At 46.7% G+C, this 19,927-nt stretch overlaps 1 pseudogene; it reads right to left on the minus strand.

Moving 5' to 3' along the window:
* Positions 1-2,951: 2,951 nt before the first annotated feature.
* Positions 2,952-19,007, minus strand: LOC149325817 (uncharacterized; annotated as a pseudogene).
* Positions 19,008-19,927: the final 920 nt, after the last annotated feature.

The following is a 19,927-nucleotide window of genomic DNA, read 5'->3' on the forward strand; positions in this document are numbered from 1 at the left end:
AGGTGAGCGGACGTGGCCATTGCTGCTGTGCTGCCAAGCCCATCAACAAAAACAAAAAGAAAAGGCTTTTTCGATCCGCAAAACGCTTTGACACCGCATCTGCATGGGAAAGATATTATTCTGCAGAAAAAACATACTCATCTTTAACAGGCAAAACTAAACGTACATTTTTCTCGTCTGTTCTACCTTCCATGTTGCACACTAACCCCCGCAAGTTCTGGAAAACTATAAACCCATCACATTCGAAGCCTCTAACATTACATGACGACGACAACAATCTTATCCCGGAACACGAATCTAGCCACGCTCTTAATAACTTTTTTTCTTCAGTTTTTACTAAAGAACCTGACGGTGACTTACCGGATTTCGCAGCTCTCGGCCACCCAGCTATGCCACAGATTACAATTGATGCTAATGGAATCATGAAACTTATTGAATCATTGAAACTTACTTCTTCATCTGGTGTTGACGGCATAAATTCTAAAATCCTAAAAAATACTAAAAACACTGTAAGTGTAATATTGTGCCACCTCTTTCAGCAGTCCATATCAACAGGTGTCCTTCCACAAGATTGGAAAGTTGGTAAGATCATTCCAGTCCCCAAAAAGGGCTCACCTGTTTCATGCAAAAATTACCGCCCCATTTCTCTCACAAGCGTCTGTTCGAAACTAATGGAACATATTATTTATTCGCACATAGTCAAATTCCTTGTCGCCGTAAAATTCTTTCATACTAACCAGCATGGCTTTTTGAAAGGACGCTCATGTGACTCCCAATTGGCTCTCTTTATTAATGACCTAAGCTCCAACCTTGATTTAAACGTTCCTACTGACACTCTCTTCCTTGATTTCGAAAAAGCTTTCGATAAAGTACCGCATAAAAGACTGCTACTGAAGTTATCGTGTCTAAATCTTAATTCGTTAGTATTAGAATGGCTTTCTAACTTTTTGACTAACAGAGAGCAATTTGTCTATGCTAACAATCATTCTTCTCCACGTAACCCGGTCATTTCAGGTGTTCCCCAAGGTACAGTCCTAGGACCTTTGCTTTTCCTCATATATATTAACGATCTTCCTTCCAGTATTTCCTCTACCATCCGTTTATTTGCTGACGATTGTGTAATTTACCGCCCAATCACTAACAGTACTGACGCTGGCATTCTTCAACAAGATCTTAACCGAATCCAAACTTGGTGCGAACGTTGGTTAATGTCTCTAAATATTTCCAAAACATGTTTAATCTCATTCCATCGTCGGCAGATGCATACTCCTTCTAAATACACTCTTTTCGGTTCAGAAGTATCGTCCGTCTCTTCCTGTAAGTACCTGGGTATTACTGTAACGCAAAACCTAACATGGTCATCTCATATCACGAACATTGCTAACGAAGCTAATCGTACCCTTGGTTTCATACGGCGCAATCTACGTTTTGCCACCCCATCCATAAAATCATTAGCATACATAACTTTTGTCCGTCCTAAACTAGAATGTGCTTCGGCAATATGGGATCCTCACCAGTCTAACCTCTCTTTAACCTTAGAAAAAATACAAAATCGAGCTATCCGTTTCATTTATTCTGACTATTCGTACTACAGTAGTGTGTCTGCCTTAAAAACTAAAGCTAACTTACCCAGCCTTGAAACGCGACGAAAAATTTCTCGATTGTGCCTCTTTCATATGTTTTATCATTCATCTTTAGGAGAATCAGCCATATCACCTGCTTATCGCCTCTCAAGCCGTATTAACCACCATAAGGCCGTCTACGCCCCCACCGCAAGAACTACCGCTCATTCTCGATCTTTTTTCGTCACGTCATCCCGGGACTGGAATGATCTACCACAGGACGCCATGCATCACATCAACGCCATCCATTTTAAGAACGCCATCAAGACCATTATTGTTTAACTGTCATGCCCATCCCTCATGTAATGCCCCATACCAGGGGCCTTTGAGGTATCAAATAAAAAAAAAAGAATCTGGGTATAGCTTTCTTGTCATTAGGCTGTGGAAACTCTGCGATCGCAGCCGTCTTCTGGGGGTCGGGGCGAACTTCATCCTTGCTTACGACGTGACCAAGGAACAGCAGCTCCTCGTAGGCGAAGTGGCACTTCTCTGGTTTCAGTGTCAGGCCTGAAGACTTGATCGTTTCCAGCACCATCCGAAGCCTTCTGAGGTGGTCTTCAAAGCTTGAGGAGAAGACAACAACGTCATCTAAGTAGACTAGGCAAATCTGCCACTTCAAGCCTGTGAGCACCGTATCCATTACTCGCTGGAACGTCGCTGGGGCAGAGCAGAGGCCGAAGGGCGTCACCTTGAACTCGAAGAGTCCGTCTGGCGTGATGAACGCAGTCTTCTCGCCATCTCTTTCGTCGACTTCAATTTGCCAGTTTCCCCTCTTCAGGTCCAGTGATGAGAAGTACTTAGCGTTGCATAGCCGATCCAATGTGCCGTCGATGCGTGGGAGGGGGTAGACATCCTTCTTTGTAATGCTGTTCAGGCGGTGATAATCGACGCAAAAGCGAAGGGTGCCGTCTTTCATTTTCACTAGGACGACTGGAGCTGCCCAAGGGCTCCTCGATGGCTGGATGACGTTGTCACGAAGCATTTCCTCAACTTGCTTGCGAATAGCTTGGCGTTCTTGTATCGGCTGTCACAGTCGATAGAACATGACAACACGGTTGCAGGGCAAAGGAGCCTTCGTGCTTTATTGCGCGCTGGTTTTATAGCCACCACTGGAAAGAAGGGCGACCTCCTCTCCCCAGAAGCCGACTGTGTGCGCATGTCCCGTGGCTTCCGGGACGATGACTTAGCTACCGATACATCCTCCTTCGTTTGGAAAAAAAAAAGAAAGAAGAGGAAAAGAGAAAAGAGAAGAAAACTCTGTTACAAACAAATCTGAATGGTGTATGGCCCTCGCACAGACGCCTTGTTGACTTCACTTGCATTGGAAATTTAGGGCACCTGTACAAAGTCCTTGTTGTACGAGAGCCGCCGAGGTGGTGCTATTTGTCTTGTTGATCTCCTTAGTGCTGGTGCTGGCGAGGCAGTGCGCGGGGGATCCTGCGTTGGAGGCGCTGTGCCGAGCTGTGGCATGATAGTACGCGACTGCGGTGGACCAGTGCGGGCCGAGGTTGCCGAATTGTCCGAGCTGTTTTCGTCGTCGACGAAGTCCGGCAGCTCCCGCTCAAAGGGTTCACTGGTCGGTAGCAGGTGCCGCCGGTTGCGTCGCAGAACTCTTCCACCTTCGGTGAGTACGTCGTACGACCTGGGAAACCTGGACTGACGCAAGATCCGAGCTTTCGGTGACCACGTGTTCTGCCTCACCCGAACGACGTCACCTTTCTGCAGTGGAGCCAACGGCCGCTTGAGGCTTTCGGTCTGGCGATGCGTGTACACCTGGTAGTTGGCACTACAGCGCAAGTCCGGCAATGTGGTGCGAAGCTCGCGGCCTTGGAGGATCTCTGCAGGGGTTCGACCGCACTTTAAAGGTGTGGTCCTGTAAGCAAGAAGTCCCAACCAAAAATCTTGTTTAAGTTCGGTGGTTTTCTTTAGGATGCGCTTTACAATTTGCACACCCTTCTCCGCGAGACCATTTGATTGAGGGAATCGTGGACTCGAGGTGGTGTGTTTGAAATCATATCGCTTTGCAAAGGCAGCGAAGTCGTTACATGCGAACTGCGGACCATTGTCTGTGCATACCTCCATTGGTATGCCGTATCGTGCAAAAATGGAGCTAGTTGACTCTATGACGCTCCTCGCTGACAAGTCGTTAAGCAGTTCTACTTCGGGGAAGTTTGACAACGCATCGTATAAACACAAGTAGGATTTCCTACCATACTGGAAGATGTCGATGCCCACTCGGTACCAGGGCTTTTCAGGCACAGGACGCATTTTCAATGGCTCTCTTGGTTGGCTGTAGGCGTACTGCATACATACGCTACACTTCTTGACAAACGCCTCAATGTCCGAGTTCATTCCAGGCCAGAAAACTAGACGCCGTGCCCTGAGTTTGTTCTTATTAATGCCCATATGACCATGATGTATTTTTTCTAACATTTCCCGTTGTAAAGTAGTTGGTATTATAACCTTGCAGCCTTTTAGCAGGACGCCTCTAACTTCGGACAGTTCGCCCTCGCTTGACTTCAGCGGCCCTTCGATAGGAATACCATTACTTAGGCATTTTAGAACGGAGCTCAGATAAGGATCGTTCCTCGTCTCTACGGCCAGTCGCTTCCACGTGTCGTCGCTGACAAGTGAGCAAACCACACTTACGGCATGAACTTCCACGTCATCGCTCTGGATGCTCTTATCGTCCTCGGCGGGGGCCCTTGATAGCATGTCGGCGAGCAGAAGTTTTTTTTCTGGAACGAAGAATATTGTGATCTCATAACGCATCAGCCTAATAAAAAACCGCTGCAGCCTTGGCGGCATATCGCCAACTGCTTTTTTGTGGATGGCAACTAATGGGCGGTGGTCTGTTTCCACAATAACCTGCCGGCCGTAGACGAAGTGGTGAAACTTTTCGCACCCGTATACGATAGCCAGTGCTTCCTTCTCTATTTGAGAGTACCGCTGCTGCGCGTCAGTGAGCACTTTGGAAGCATAAGCCACGGGTTTCCAGGAATCGCTATGACACTGCATTAAAGCTGCAGCAATCCCATTCTGTGATGCATCACAGGACACTTTTGTTGGTTTTTTGGGGTCAAACATTGACAGGAGCGGTTGTTGGCTCATGCTATGGCATAGCAGTTTCCATTCACTCGCATGGTTATCTGTCCATTCAAAAACTGCATCTTGTCTGATTAGGCTCCTGAGAAGAGTCGTTCTTTCCGCCAGCGTGGGTAAAAATTTTGCAAAGTAGTTTGCGACCCCCAGCATTCGCAGAACTCCCGATTTGTCAGAGGGGGCGGGCATTTCCAACATACTTTTCACTAGTGAAGGGCTCGGTTTTATACCTTCTGCACTGATAACGTCGCCCAAGAACTCAATTTCTTGAACGCCAACTGTGCACTTCTCACGATTAAATGTGAGACCGGCCTGCTCAGCTGCTTGCAGAGCTGACCGAAGGCGTACGTCGTGCTCCTGCCGGGAAGTGCCCCAGACTAGTATGTCGTCGACGTACACTTTCACGCCGGGAAGAGATTCAAAAACTTCATTTAGTGTTTTCTGAAACACTTCAGATGCCGACGAAATACCGAAAGGCATCCGTAAAAAACGATATCGACCGAACGGTGTTGCAAAAGTACAAATCCTGGAGGTTTCTTCGTGCAATGGGATCTGATGGAACCCCGAGTTTGCGTCAAGTCTGGAGAACACTGTTGCGCCCGCTAGCTCGGATTCTATATCTTCTCGCCTTGGCATTTCGTAGTGTTCTCGCTTAATGCATTCGTTTATCTTTCTAGGGTCCATGCACACTCGGATATTGCCGTCTTTTTTGCGAACGATAACGAGAGGACTCACCCAGTCTGTGGCTTCTGTGACTTTTGTGATGATCCCAGCCTTTTCCATGCGTTCAAGTTCTAGCCGAAGCGGTTCTCGCAGAGCCAGAGGTACCCGTCTCGCTGTTTGGACAACAGGTGTGGCGCCTTCGCTCAGGGCCATGCGGTATTCGCGTCGAACACAGCCTGTGCCGCTGAACAGGTGTTGGTAATCGTGAATGACTTTATCAGAACTGTTCACTGTTACGTTGTGAACTTCCCGCGGCAGAAGACCCAGTTCTTCGCTTGCTTCAAGACCAAGGATTGCTTGATTTCCTTTGCGCACTACAAAAAAGTTGCAAACGCTCTTTCGGTTATTCAGCTCCACTTGAGTTCTGAGGACACCCATATGTTTGATAATGCCGCCGCCATACGATCTCAGGATCACACTACTCGGCATTAATGATGGCTTGGGATTCATCTTCCTGTAAAGACCGAAGGGCAACAGGTTAGCTTGGGATCCCGTGTCCACTTTCAACTTCACCAGCAAACTGTTCATGCATACTTCAACGGTCCATTCACGTCGACTGCTGACGCTGCTAACTGACACGTCGAGTACGTTAAAGTCTTCTTCGGATTCTTGCAGTGCGTCCACCTGATTATTTGCCTTGCAGCAGACCGCGAAATGGTTCCTTGCTTGACACTTTCTGCATGTACGTCCGAACGCTGGGCAGCTTCGCGGCGCATGAGTTCGGCCGCATTTTCTGCACTTGAATTGCTTTGATTGCGCTTTACCCAAAAACGGGCTTTCCTTTCGCACCAAGTCCACCGTTTGCTGCTGGCGCTCATTCCATATCTTTTGGTGTTCAGCTGCGCTCTCAGCGGCTTTGCAGATTCCTTCTGCTTTTTTGAGGGTGAGCTGGCTGTCTGCGAGCAACTTCTCTTGTACTTTGCTATCACTGGTGCCAAAAACTATTTGGTCTCTAATCATTGACTCCGTCAATGAGCCGAAATTGCATGAATGGGCTTGAGTCTTCAAATCACGCAAAAAATGTTCAAAGGGCTCACCGGAATCTTGCATCCGTTTCCTGAAGATATACCGCTCGTGGACTTCGTTCCGTTGGGCAGCACAGTATTCTTCAAACTTTTTCACCACCGTCGCATAGTCGAGCTTGTTCTCGCCATCCGCAAAGGTAAACGTGTTGTAGATTGCGATGCCTTCCTCACCTGCGATGCTCAAGAGCAGCGCGGCCTTCGCAGACTCTGGTCGAGGTTTTTCGGTTGGCTCCGATGCAGTTAAGAAGAGCTCAAACTTCTGTTTAAAGAGCTCCCAGTGCTTGCTGATGTCCCCTGTCACACGCAGCGGCTCCGGTGGCTTTAGGAATTCCATCTTGTTGGTCGGTGGCATCCCACTTCTGACACCATGTATCGGCTGTCACAGTCGATAGAACATGACAACACGGTTGCAGGGCAAAGGAGCCTTCGTGCTTTATTGCGCGCTGGTTTTATAGCCACCACTGGAAAGAAGGGCGACCTCCTCTCCCCAGAAGCCGACTGTGTGCGCATGTCCCGTGGCTTCCGGAACGACGACTTAGCTACCGATACAGTTCTAGCGGCGATACGCGGTAGGGGCTCTGTCGCAAGGGTCGGGCGTGTTCGTCTGTGACAATGCGATGCTTGGCAAGCCGCCGGGTTCGTCGTACATTGGATGCTGATGAGAAGCAATCGCTGTACTTTTGAAGAAGACTGCGTATTTGGTCTCTTCTGCTCCGTGGTAATGCCGGCTTCATATCAAACGTTGGTTGATAGCCTTGGTCAGATGGTTCTACGGGTTGGTCGGGTAGGGCAAATATGTCTCTGATGTCTGCCAGCTCGTCGAGGAAAGCGATCGTCGTACCTTTGTTTAGATGCCGGTATTCTTCAGTGAAGTTGGTTAGCAACACCTGGGCTTGGCCACGTCGGATTTCGGCGACTCCCCTTGCGACGCCCAATCCTCTATCCAGGAGTAAGTGGGTGTTTCCCTCGATGACGTCTTCGGCATTTTCGATGTCTCCAGTACCTATGCAGGCGAGGACACTTGACCGGGGCGGCACGCTCAGTGCTTCGTCGAGGACGTTTAAGGCAACGCGATGAGCCGCTGTCGTCGCTGCAGATATGGCTTTCTCCGTGGAAAGCTTGATCGACTTGGATCGAAGGTCAATTATCGCCCGATGTTCATTCAGGAAGTCCAGTCCCAAAATCACGTCTCGCGAGCATTTCTGTAGGGCCAGGAGGGTTGTAGCATAGGTTCGTCCATTTACTGTAACTCTCGCGGTGCAGCGTCCTGACGGCGTAATAATGTATGTATGTATACACACACACACACACACACACACACACACACACACACACACACACACACACACACACACACACACACACACACACGCGCGCGCGCGCGCGCGCACGCACGCACGCACACACACACACACACACGCACACGCGCACGCGCGCACACGCACGCAGACGCACGCACACACACACACACACACACACGCATACACACACACACGTACGTACGCACGCACGCACACACACACACACACACGCACACGCACACACACACACATGCAAAAAAAAAGCCGACTTTGGACTCGCATTAAAATACCCCGAGTAGGTACCTGCCATTTATTCTCCGAACAACAACAACAGCAACACACGGAAAGTTTAAATTGCGACCCTTTAGCGGCGCTGCGACAGGGGACAGGGAACAGGTGGAGACAGAAGGACGAGGGCTACTAACAACTGGAAATATAACAATACGTACGTACATAGGTAATAACTCTCTCATGAGAACGCCGCCGCGGTGGCTGAGCGGTTATGGTGCTCGGCTGCTGGCCCGAAAGTCGCGGGTTCGATCCCGGCCGCGGCGGCTAGAATTTCTTTGGAGGAGAAATTCTAGAGGCCCGTGTACTGTGCGATGTCAGTGCACGTTAAAGAACCCCAGGTGGTCGAAATTTCCGGAGCCCTTCACTACGGCGTCTCTCATAGCCTTAGTCGCTTTGGGACGTTAAACCCCATAAACCAAACCAATCTCTCATGAGAACCAGAAGCGCATGAGCCACCCTTCCGCAAACGACATAAAAGGTAAAAAAGATTTGATAGATTCTGCAGTGACGTAGGTGTGCCCCAAAGAGAGCATGCGCCAGTTTTGTGCCTGTGTTGCTTTAACCAGTTGTGCTGATAACTGGCCACCGCCGCAGCTATTTCAGCTGTGGTATTCTTCCAATAAAGCGTATTGTGATTCTTTGCAGTGTGACTCGCGCGTCTAACTGTTAATGTGGCGACGAGGCACGGTTCCACCCGTGCAAGGGCCGGTTAGCCGGCAGCATGGCTCTCGGCAGTCGCATTCGAGAGTTCGACCTCGGTGAAAATTCGTCGTGGGTAGAATATGTCGCGCGCATTCAGTTATCATGCGCAGCTAACAAGCTCACAAAGGACGAGGACAAACGAGCTGTGTTGCTCAGTTGCTGTGGGCCAGAGACATACTCCCTTGTAGCAACCCTCGTCAAGCCTTCGCGCCCACCCAACGTGGGCTACCAAGTCATCGTCAACGCATTCAAGAAGCACATCAACCCGGAGCCGTCTGAACTATACGTGAGGCGCGTCTTTTCGAAGCGCGACCAACAAGACGGAGAGGGCGTGGGTGACTATGTCGGTGTTTTGCGCAAGTTAGCCTAGAAGTGCGGACCTGGCAGTACAAAATTTCCCTTAAAGACAGTGTTGCGTGACCGTTTGGTTTTTGGAATTGCTGACAGTGTGGTTCAACAGCGTTTGTTAGCGGAAAATAATCTGACGTTCGAGACGAGATACTAGATAGCAGTAACGGTGGAAACGACTGCCAAGCAGCAAAAATCAATAAGGAGCAATTTACAGGAGCCCGAGTTCCAGCAGGAGTTGACGGCGGAAGAAGGGTGGCCAGCAGGAAGCAACCACAAAGGCAGCGGCGTTGTTTTCGCTGTTTGGGAGACCATGCAGGATGGCGTTGCAGATACAAAGATTCTGTGTGCTTCACCTGCGGTGGAAAGGCACTTATCAAAAGCATGCCGAAATCAGCAAGCAGAAGTGAAATTGCAGCTGAATGATATGGAAGATGCAGTGAAGAGCGAGTAAGACGAGTTACTCCGGATTAGCTAAGTAAAAAGTAGGACGCCGAAGTACGTCATCGCTGTAGAGATTGGGAAAGAAATCGTGCCTATGGAAGTAGGTTCTGGAGCTTCCAGATCTATTATTAACGTGAACAAATTTCAAAAGCAGCATGTGGCGAAACAGATCAAACTTGAAAATTGGGACATGCAACTCTTTACATGGACGAGGGAAGGTCTCGACGGGCTGGGAAAAGCGTCCGTAAGTGCGAAGTTCAAACGCAGAGAATTTCAGTTCCCACTACTGGCAGTGAAAAACGAGAGAAACACTCTGCTGGGCCGGGATTGGTTCCAGCCATTGGAAATCAGCATAGCGGGTCTTTATAGCGTCCACGCCAGAGCAGAAGCAATTTTGGAAAGGTTTCCAGATATGTTTAGTGATACGTTTCCGGGCGCTGCCCTATCCCGCATCCACATCAAACTCAAGAAGGGCGACCAAGCCAGGTTCCTGAAACGTCGTTAGCCTTTCGTTTGCAATGAGGGAGGAAATCGTGGCAGAGCTAAACCGCTTGGTGGAGCTGCGAATTCTGCAGCGCACTCAATATTCCGACTGGGCAACGCCAAGCAACGTGGTGCGGAAAGAAAATGGTTTCCTCAGAAAGTGTGGGGATTATCGAAGCACTGTTATCCAGGCCGTGAAAAGCAATGTATACCTAATTCCGACAAGCAAAGAACGTTTTGCTAGATTAGGATGGGGGCGTGTTTTTTCAAAGCTGGATCTTACGCAGACCTATCACCAACTGTTGGTCGATGAAGAAACGGCGGAGTTACAATTAACATCGTGCAGGGGCTTTATCCGTTTGGCGTATCCGTTGCCCCCGGGTTTTTCGCAAAGAACCATGGAAACAGTGTGTCGAAATTGTCGGATAAAAAACATGCAATGCGCTTCTCAATAAGGAAAAGACAATGTTTAGGCGTCAAGATAAATTTACGAGGGAATTGAGTGGAGCATACTGTATTCATAACAACAGCGACACTTTCGTAAGCACACCGTCAGTAATCATCCATGATTGTGAATTGTCATCTTTGGTTTAAAGTGAACCGGAGACACGGCGCGATGAATGGGCCAAGATGAGAAGAAACATGTAAAGGCAAACACAGCGCTTGTCCCGTTTATCGCGCTATAGACATGGGCCAACGTCACCAACTCGCCCAACAATTACCTCCAGGGTTCAAAACGGCGATAACGTAGATGAGAATGGAATTCGTATTTACAAAGGGCGATGCTCAAGGTAGCATCTTTAACGTCAGCTAACTGGAGGGAAAATGAAGAGAAAAAAGTACCTAAAACGGTGCCACCCGCCTCATACACGTTTAAAACCATTCATCTTGTAGGCCGCTGCCTTTGAAAAATGCAGTTATAACCGAGGCACTCCACCGAACCGCGCTCTTCTTCAACGACTGTAGCCGTCAGCTCGCGATTTCTAGCGATACTAGAGAGTTTTAGCATGGCGTTCGAGTGACAGTGCACCTAATGGAAATGCGTTAGTGTGCCGCAAGCAACTGATTCATGCAGAGGGTGCTAGTACACCGGTCTGAAAACGTTAATCGCGATCTACTTCACATGGAGAGGACATGCCCTTTAAAAATAGGCGCCTCGGCCATAAGTTGGAGAAAATATTATAGTTAAAAGTGTTTCACACAGATTTTATGCAGGAACACTTATTCCCGCCAGCAAAATGCCCAAGCAATTCCCCAACAATGGTCTGTGCAATACAAAACGCAAACACGGTGGTGCCATCTAGTAAAGGCAGTACTGAGTACAAATAGTTCGAGTAAGATTACTGTTCATCCAAACTATTGTAAATTTAGTACGAGTTCCCGTGTTAAATTATGTGAATTTATAAAACACTGTGGAATTGGGCGGAAGCTATTTTTGTTGTATTCCGGGCGGCTGTTTTACTTGCCGAACGGTTGCAGCGCAGCTTGAGGCCCCATTAGGCCCAGGAGCGAACGAATCGAAACTACCTCAAAAATGGCCTGGATTACAGCTAGCACTTACTAGTCGAAGGAAGGTCAGTCATAGCGAAAGGCAATATCAGCGGTTGCCGGTAAGCGCGCGGACCAGAACGGTGTCTGTTCATTCGGCTGAAGTGGGCGGCTCTTTCTAGAAGGAACACTGCCATGTTTTCCCGCTAGGTGCGCAAAAATCGCAACGAGAACTTCTGAAGGTTGTGTACTTATGCTAATGCAATTTCGCCGCTAGCGTTCTGCGCATGTGCACAAGGGATCAGTTATTCCACTAAGCACGCATTCACGCAAAACCTGCAATAATAAAATTCTCTGTTAATACGATGGCTTCACAGTGATGGCGTCGCATTAGAAAGCACAGAGTTATAAATATTGGTGATTGGTTGAGAATGTGATGACTTCACAAGGCCACTAGAAGGTGCGCTGGCAGGTGACATGGCAGTAGGTTGACTGGCCGCCGGGATGTGTGACATGATATCACGTCATACGAATCGATTTGCAGGTGCGCTAGTCATGTGACATGGTCGAGAGCGGTGGCGGACTCGACAAGGCCATACGAGTTGCGAAGGAGGGGCTTGAATGCGGCCTGGAACCAAGTGCTAAGGCAGTGGAACTGAAGCGCCAAAAACATCTGAGTGTACAAGCACAATTAAATAAGAGAAAAATAATTGTTTCTATGCCTGCCGTTTTTAACTATTTAAAACATCCTTATACTTACTGGTTTTAAAGAGTTTTATTTGCGGATTTTGTTGAAAAGTACAGCGCTTTTCTTTTATAAACAATATCATTGTTCACGATTTTTCATTGAAGCGTTTCTCTTATCTGAAAAATGTCGCTTGGAACTGCAACTAGCTGCCAGCCATGGCCGGCGGTGTAGGTATCCTCATTTCCTGTCTACATTGCGTGTGGCTGCTCGCCGTTTATCAGCGTCAGTTTCAAGTGCTTTCTTGCATTTTATTGCGAAAGCAATACTACTCCCAAGCACGGCCTTTCGCGTAGCGGCGGCCAATTGGCACGTTTCACCTTTAGAATGACCCCTGACGTCATACCATGCCTAGTGACGCCACAGCGTGACGTCATACCAGGAGCGAGAGACGGGCTACCAACTCGGCTCATCGGGTAACGGCGCGCCGCGCTCTTCCCACTACAAGCGCTGCATATGCAGTATAAAACCCCCGCGTTCGTAACCTACCAGTAGTGCCGAAACCTACGAATGGAACTGTGGCTGTTATGGCAAAAGGCAAGCGCTCACACGTAGCTGACGCGAACGAAGGAGGACAAAATTGGCGGGGCTGTTGCCCCGCCAATTTGGTTATGCCTGGTAGCTTGGTGTTGTTGTTGTGACTGAGAGAAGGAAGAAAAAGAAATTTCATAGGCCTGCCTGTTGGCTCTGCTCGAGCCAGTAGGCAGGCCCGTGCAATCGGTCTTCTCGCAAGTCTTCTCGCAAGTTGCAAATCCTGGCTCCGACGGCTCACGCGAAGCGCGGCTGTGGTGCGGGTAGTGAAGCTTTTCGCTTCAAAATGCTCCGGTTCGATACGAATAGTTCATAATACACGAAGAAGTGATGCTGCGATGAAAAGTGTCTGAGTGCGAAGTGGTGCGCCGACATCACACTGCGACGGTAGGATATTGCAATCACTTTTATATGCGGTTGTCACTAGGCGGCTATAGCAGCCAGAAATGAGTCATAACGCCTGCGTCGGAGGTGTTAGATATGAGTTTCGCAGGATGGCTTCGGGATTTCATATAAAGGGCATCTTTAATTGCGAATTTTCTTTTTTCAAATGAGCGTTGTTTTCAGTGTCCTCACGAAATGAGTTTTTCAAGCGCCCATCGACCACGATGACAAGGGGACAGAGGGCGCACACCTAAATATTAAACTTTATAGACGGGAACATAATCCCCGAGTCCTTTAAGAACCTCAAGAGCGGTTTCACCGCTTTGCTGAGTGAGGAAGGTTTTGACCAAGGCCCTAGAATCTTGGATTACTGTTAGAGGACGAGAGTCCAAGCGGCTGAGCGAAGCATCCAGAGAGGCGCGCTCTCGCTCAAAACGAGGGCACTCACACAGTATGCGCCCGATCGTTTCGAACCGTGGTTCGAACCCGGGACCAGGACATATTTTTTTTTAACTGCGAAGTTTCTGAAGCCGTATGGCTGTGCTCGGGTGGATGTCATTGAGTAATTACTTCCTTATTACAAAATTTACTCCACCTTGGGGGATTCCCCTAAACATTTGACCACACCCTAGTTACTACTCCCGCTTATCCGAGTTGCTCGGGTAAGCTCAGGTACTAATTCAGCTAAGCTCGGATAACTTCGGAGGAGCGTCACGCCAGCTGTGCGAGAGGGTGCTCGGTAAGAGCAGCACAGGTCGCACAGTCCCTACCAGTGGCTGTCGTAGAAACAACTATCTGTCGGTGCAGTGGCGCATCTCTTAACCGATGCGCCACTGCGCTGGTAGTGGTATAGGTACTCGTTGCAATAAAATAATGTTGGATACAGAACGACGAATTCTGCATATATGGGCCTTACCCCAATAAAGATATCACGTCATACCCTTAGCGAAGAGCTCATGTGCCCCTACCTATTCAAGAATGGGCAGCTGTTTTCGCACGTCTACTCGGTTTGACTACGTTAATCCCCTATCATTATTTGGGAACGGCTTTCCTTGGTGACCATCAGACAATCAGCGATGTGTGGTTGAGCGGGGTGAGCGTATCACCCCGCTCAAGCGTAATTATCAACGTGGTTACAAAGGAAGCCAAGAGCATCGAAGCCATCATCGAACAGAACACGGAGTTGCTTCTAGACAAAGGAATCCTCATCGCAAGAGGCTTTGTCCATTTCAGAAATGGGCATACTGAAGTGCTCCTGACAAACTTTGGCGAAGAATATCGACACTTTAACAAAGGCTTTTCTCGAAGAAATCATTGTCATACGAGATATCTTCGCCCTTTCCTACTCATCCGGAAAAGCCCCGGCCCCTTCAAGAACACGTACCTACCTCCGACATCGACGGAGCGCTTCTCGGGCACTGACAAGCACAGATCCGCAGCCTCCTTCAGAGTCACAGCTATTGTTTTTATGCCCCCTCAGGCTCCCAGGCCGCCTGGAGAGCCTATACGACTGGTCGTGTCCCGCGCACGGCTCTCCGCGTTCTGGACGGCAATCTCTAATATTTATTATTATTATTTATTTATTCGATGCTGTCAGGGATCGTAACAGGGAGGGAATTCAAAAGTACAGAGGCACACAAAAAATAGCAATGGTAATTAATCAAAGAACATAAAAAATATGACACGAGATTATACATTAGAAGATACGAATAACAAATAAACCAGAATGAGGAGCATTTCACATGATTTAGCGGACGATAATACCACAAGTGAAAACACAGACGAAAGGAATAACTTGGTAATGACATATGAACTCAATAAATACTAAGATATAAGTAGTTGATTTTCCACACATGTGCTAAAGGAATTCAATGATGGATTACTAACAATGGATGTGTTCAAGGTGTTCCATTCGCGTATAGCACGAGGGAAGTATGAATATTTGAAAGTGTCAGTACGGAATGAAAACTCGTTTAGAGTGTGTATGTGTTTATTACGTGTTTGTCGCGTTTGTGATTGTGGTATGTATCTTGAGGTGGCGACTTTTAATTGATTGTGTACGAGTTGGTACATGGTTTTAAGGCCCGCTAGTTTTGCTCTGTTTTGAAGGGTTAGTAGTCCTGCGTGTTTGAGTAGTTCTGTTGGTGAGTCTGTCAACGTGTGTTTATTAAATATACATCTGACCGCCTTCCTCTGCACTGCTTCTATTTGTTTAGTAAGCTTATTAGTGAAAGGAAACCAAACAACATTAGCATACTCTAGAATTGGTCTGACATATGTGTTATACGCAAGAAGCTTTGTTTCTGATGGTGCTAGTTTGAGGCGTCTGTTAATGAAAAATAACTGTTTTAAGGTGGTTGATGTGACATTGTTAACATGAGAATCCCATCCGAGGTCAGAGGTTAGTGTTATGCCTAAATATTTATATTCGGACACCGAATCAAGAGGAATGTTCTTTAATGTGTACTGGAAATTTGATTGGTGTATCTTTCTGGTTACGGATAAAGCAACTGATTTTTTAACATTAATAGTCATCTGCCATTCTTCACACCACTTGGTCACTGCTGTTAAAGCGTTATTTAAAGCTATATGGTCTTTGACGCAGTTAATTTCTTGGTAAAGTATACAGTCATCGGCAAAGAGTTTAATATTGTGAGAAATACTAGTAGGTAAGTCGTTTATAAAAATTAAAATTAATACTGGGCCAAGAACACTTCCTTGTGGCACGCCGGATGTAGCATTAGTTGTTTCGGACTTAACATTGTTAATTTCGACGAATTGAGTACGGTCAGTCAAATAATCAACGATCCAATCTACTATAGGGCCACCTCCAAGGGTTGCCTTAAGTTTCATAATAAGTTTGGGATGTGATACGCGGTCGAAAGCTTCGAAAATTCTAAGAAAATGAGATCGATTTGTTTCTGCTGATCAATAGCGAAGGATATGCCATGTGTAAGTTCGATTAGTTGTGTGACTGTAGAAACTCCTTTCCGAAAGCCGTGCTGAAAAGGTGTTAAAATTTGATTTTCCTCTAAGTAGGTTGTTGTGTGCTTTAAGATAATGTGCTCTAGCAACTTGCATACAGTGCTTGTTACTGAAATTGGTCTGAAATTTGAGGGATCTGATATGCTTCCTGTTTTGTGTAAAGGTGTCACTTTAGCTATTTTCCATTCTTTAGGAATGGTGTGCGATGACAATGACTTGTTAAAAAGTATTACTAAATATTTTGCTACCCATTCGGCATATCTACGCAAGAAAATGTTAGAGATTCCATCAGGTCCTGATCCTTTCTTTGTGTCCAAGTTTAATAAGAGGTTTAAGACTCCTGCTTCTGTTACAGTAAGGGGTTCTAAATTATTTCCTGAGCAAAAACTAATACGAGGCTTAATTCCGTTGTCTGTAGTGAAAATAGAAGTAAAGTAGTTATTCAGCGTGGTTGCAATATTTCTGTTTTTCTCTGGAGAAGCTTGGTTATCATTTCGTGATTTAGGGTTCAGGTGACGCCAGAACTTTTGGGGAGCATCTTTTAAGAAACGAGTCAGCGTATTAGTAAAGTAAAATGTTTTAGCTGTTTTTATTTTGTTTTTTAAATCAGTGATGGCCGAGTTTACTTTTTCAATTCTTTTTGGTGATGGATGGCGTTTCTGCACTTTTTTCAGTCGTCGAACTTTTCGCTTGGCATGAATTACGGTTCGAGTTATCCATGGATTACGTTTGCGTATTCTCTTAGTCTTGGTAGGCACATAATTAGTAACGCAATATGACACAACGTTTTTAAATCTCTGCCACAATGTTTCTATGTTCATCTGAGAGTTGCTGAAACGGTGTTAGTTCGTGTGATAAAGTATCAAGTATGGTAGTGTCGTCAGCTCGGTTGTAGTCTGGGTACGTTATTGTAGATGGAAAACAAGGGGCACTATAGTGATGCGGAACAGAATACATTACAAGTTTGTGATCGGACAGGCCATTTAAAATTTCAACCTTTGTTTCTGGACAGGAGAAGTGACTACTCAGGAAAACTAAATCTAAAACATTAGAGCTGGTTCCTTGCACACGTGTGGGTTCTGTTACAATTTGCGAGAGGTTAAAAGAAAGCATTATATCAAAAACAACATCAGCGCAAGGTGAGGTATGGTGCAGTGTATTCCAGTTAATATCAGGAAGATTGAAATCCCCTAAAAGTATTAGTCTCGCCCCCTTCACATGATGCTGCATATAAGTATACAATGAATGAAGTATGATAGGATCAGAACAAGGACTAAGATAGACACAACCCACAACGATTGCAGAATCAGAAAAGCAGAGTTTGCAAAAAATTGCTTCAACCCCCTCAACTTCACGTAACGTAACGAAATGTATATCTTTTCTTATCACTAATGCCACGCCTCCGCCTCCCCGTCAGCCTGTCCTTGCGTGCTATGGAGTAGTTGGGGGTAATTACTTCAAAGTCTTTGATTTTTCTTGTCAGCCAAGTTTCTGTTATAGCCATGAATTCTGGCTTTAAACCTAATAATAAAGATTCCAAGGCACCGAGCTTATTGATAATACTACGCGCATTAATGTTCACGAAAGTTATTTGGGACGTTGTGGACGGCGCGTGCGTAGAGCCCGTATACTTGTGTCTTCGTTTTTTGCCTCGGTTAGTAAAGGTGTAACCCGATGAGCTGCAATTGGTTGACACTTCACATTTTTCGTTGTCCCAAAAGTACAATTCACCGTTTATCTTTAGTTCGTCGAAAACCAGCGACACTTTTTCACCGCAATCTTTTTTTGGTTTCCTGTATTTCCATAGCTTTTTTCTGGTTTCGCGGACACGAGGCGAGAAATCTTCACTTATGGTAAACTCGGTGCCCTTTAATTTGTGGCAGTTACGTAAAATGTTCGTTTTGTCCCTGAAATCTAGAAGCTTCAATATTATAGGCCTTGTTTTGTCTTCTGCTGGTCTACCTAGTATGTGGATGCGTTCTATTGCAACTTCTTCCAGTTTTAAGGATTCGTTGAAAACTTTTTGATTCACAGCTCGCTCCAGCGAGTCGCTATTTTCGTCTTCCTCTTCAGGCATGCCATAAATTATAATATTCGATCTTCTGGAGCGGTTTTCGAGATCGTCTACTTTTAATTCCAGAGATAATACGAGCTGCTGAAGATTTGCAACATGCTCAGTACATGACGAAAGCTTGTCTTCAAGTAGGGTAAGGCGTTCTAGTTTGTTGTCTATCGATGTTAACCTTTCTTCTTTTATTGTTTTTATGTCATCGGCTATCTGTCGTAGCTGTTGAAAACGTTATTTCATATCAGGCCCAGGATTTGTCTCAAAGTCACCCGCAAGTAGTAACAATTTCAATATATGCACCACATCGCACACTGTATCAAGAAGTACCGCAGGGCACGGCAGCATAACAAGGCAACGCTCGGTGGATCTAAAACATTTCCCAAAAGGCTTTCTTACCTGCACGAGGAAGACAAGCGGGTTATCCATCTGTGCGCAAGCCCAGCTGCCGTGCCCTTTGGTCTGAAATCCTTCGTTGACGGCTTTTATAGCCCAGGAAGCTTGCAGCGCCGCTAAGCATGGCTTGAAGATCACACTGTTGCTGCCGCTAGTCGTTGGCGATGGTAGGTGACGAAATCCGTCCGCAGATCGTAGGATCAGGGGCGTAGAAACGTTGTCGTTACACTGCACATGAACAAGTTCGTACTGGAAGTGCTGACGTGGTTGTTGGCATCCCGACGGTATCACCAGCAGGCTGGCAATGATCTGCACGAGGAAGACAAGCGGGTTATTCATCTGTGCGCAAGCCCAGCCGCCGTGCCCTTTCATATGTTCACATCATCACCTGGGCCTCAGGACATGCAGGTCTCGATGGCAATATTTGGGCAGATGCACTGGCTCGAGATTATACAAACCGAGCAGGGCATGCTGACTCTACCCTCTACCCACTCTCTACCCATTTGTCAACGCACATAGAGACCCTCCGCCCCTTCACATAAAAAACTTTGCCGGCGGACTCCTACCACCGAAGACGCATCCAAACACTCACTTTCTCAAACCTCCACCATTTGCGCTCCATTGACCGAATATTATATGCAGATACATGTCCCTGCTGTGGCCACTTTCCCAAATTGATTCACATTACAAGCACATACTAAACTAGCCACCCTGTATACGCAATGCCTTGTGACCTCGAGAGTACCAGAAGCTTGGAAGAACGCTAACATTATCTTAATTCATAAGAAAGGAGACGTCAAGGACTTGAAGAATTACAGACCAATCAGCTTATTGTACGTTGCCTACAAGGTATTTACTAAGGTAATCGCTAATAGAGTCAGGACAACCTTGGACTTTAGTCAACCAAATGATCAGGCAGGCTTTCGTAAAGGATACTCGACAATAGACCACATTCACACTATCAATCAGGTGATAGAGAAACGCGCAGAATATAACCAACCCCTATATATATAGCCTTCATTGATTACGAGAAAGCATTTGACTCAGTGGAGACCTCAGCTGTCATGCAGGCATTGCGGTATCAGGGTGTAGAAGAGTGTTATGTGAAAATATTAGAAGATATTGATAACGATTGTGCAGCTACTATAGTTCTCCATAAAATCAGCAATGAAATTCCAATACGGAAAGGTGTCAGGCAGGGAGACACGATCTCGCCAATGCTCTTCACTGCCTGCTTACAGGAGGTATTCCGGGGACTGGAATGGGAACAGTTGGGGATAAGAGTTAATGTA

The sequence above is a fragment of the Amblyomma mixtum genome, chromosome 10, assembly GCF_055824585.1.
Source record: "Amblyomma mixtum isolate Tamu chromosome 10, ASM5582458v1, whole genome shotgun sequence".
NCBI classification, from domain to species: domain Eukaryota; kingdom Metazoa; phylum Arthropoda; class Arachnida; order Ixodida; family Ixodidae; genus Amblyomma; species Amblyomma mixtum.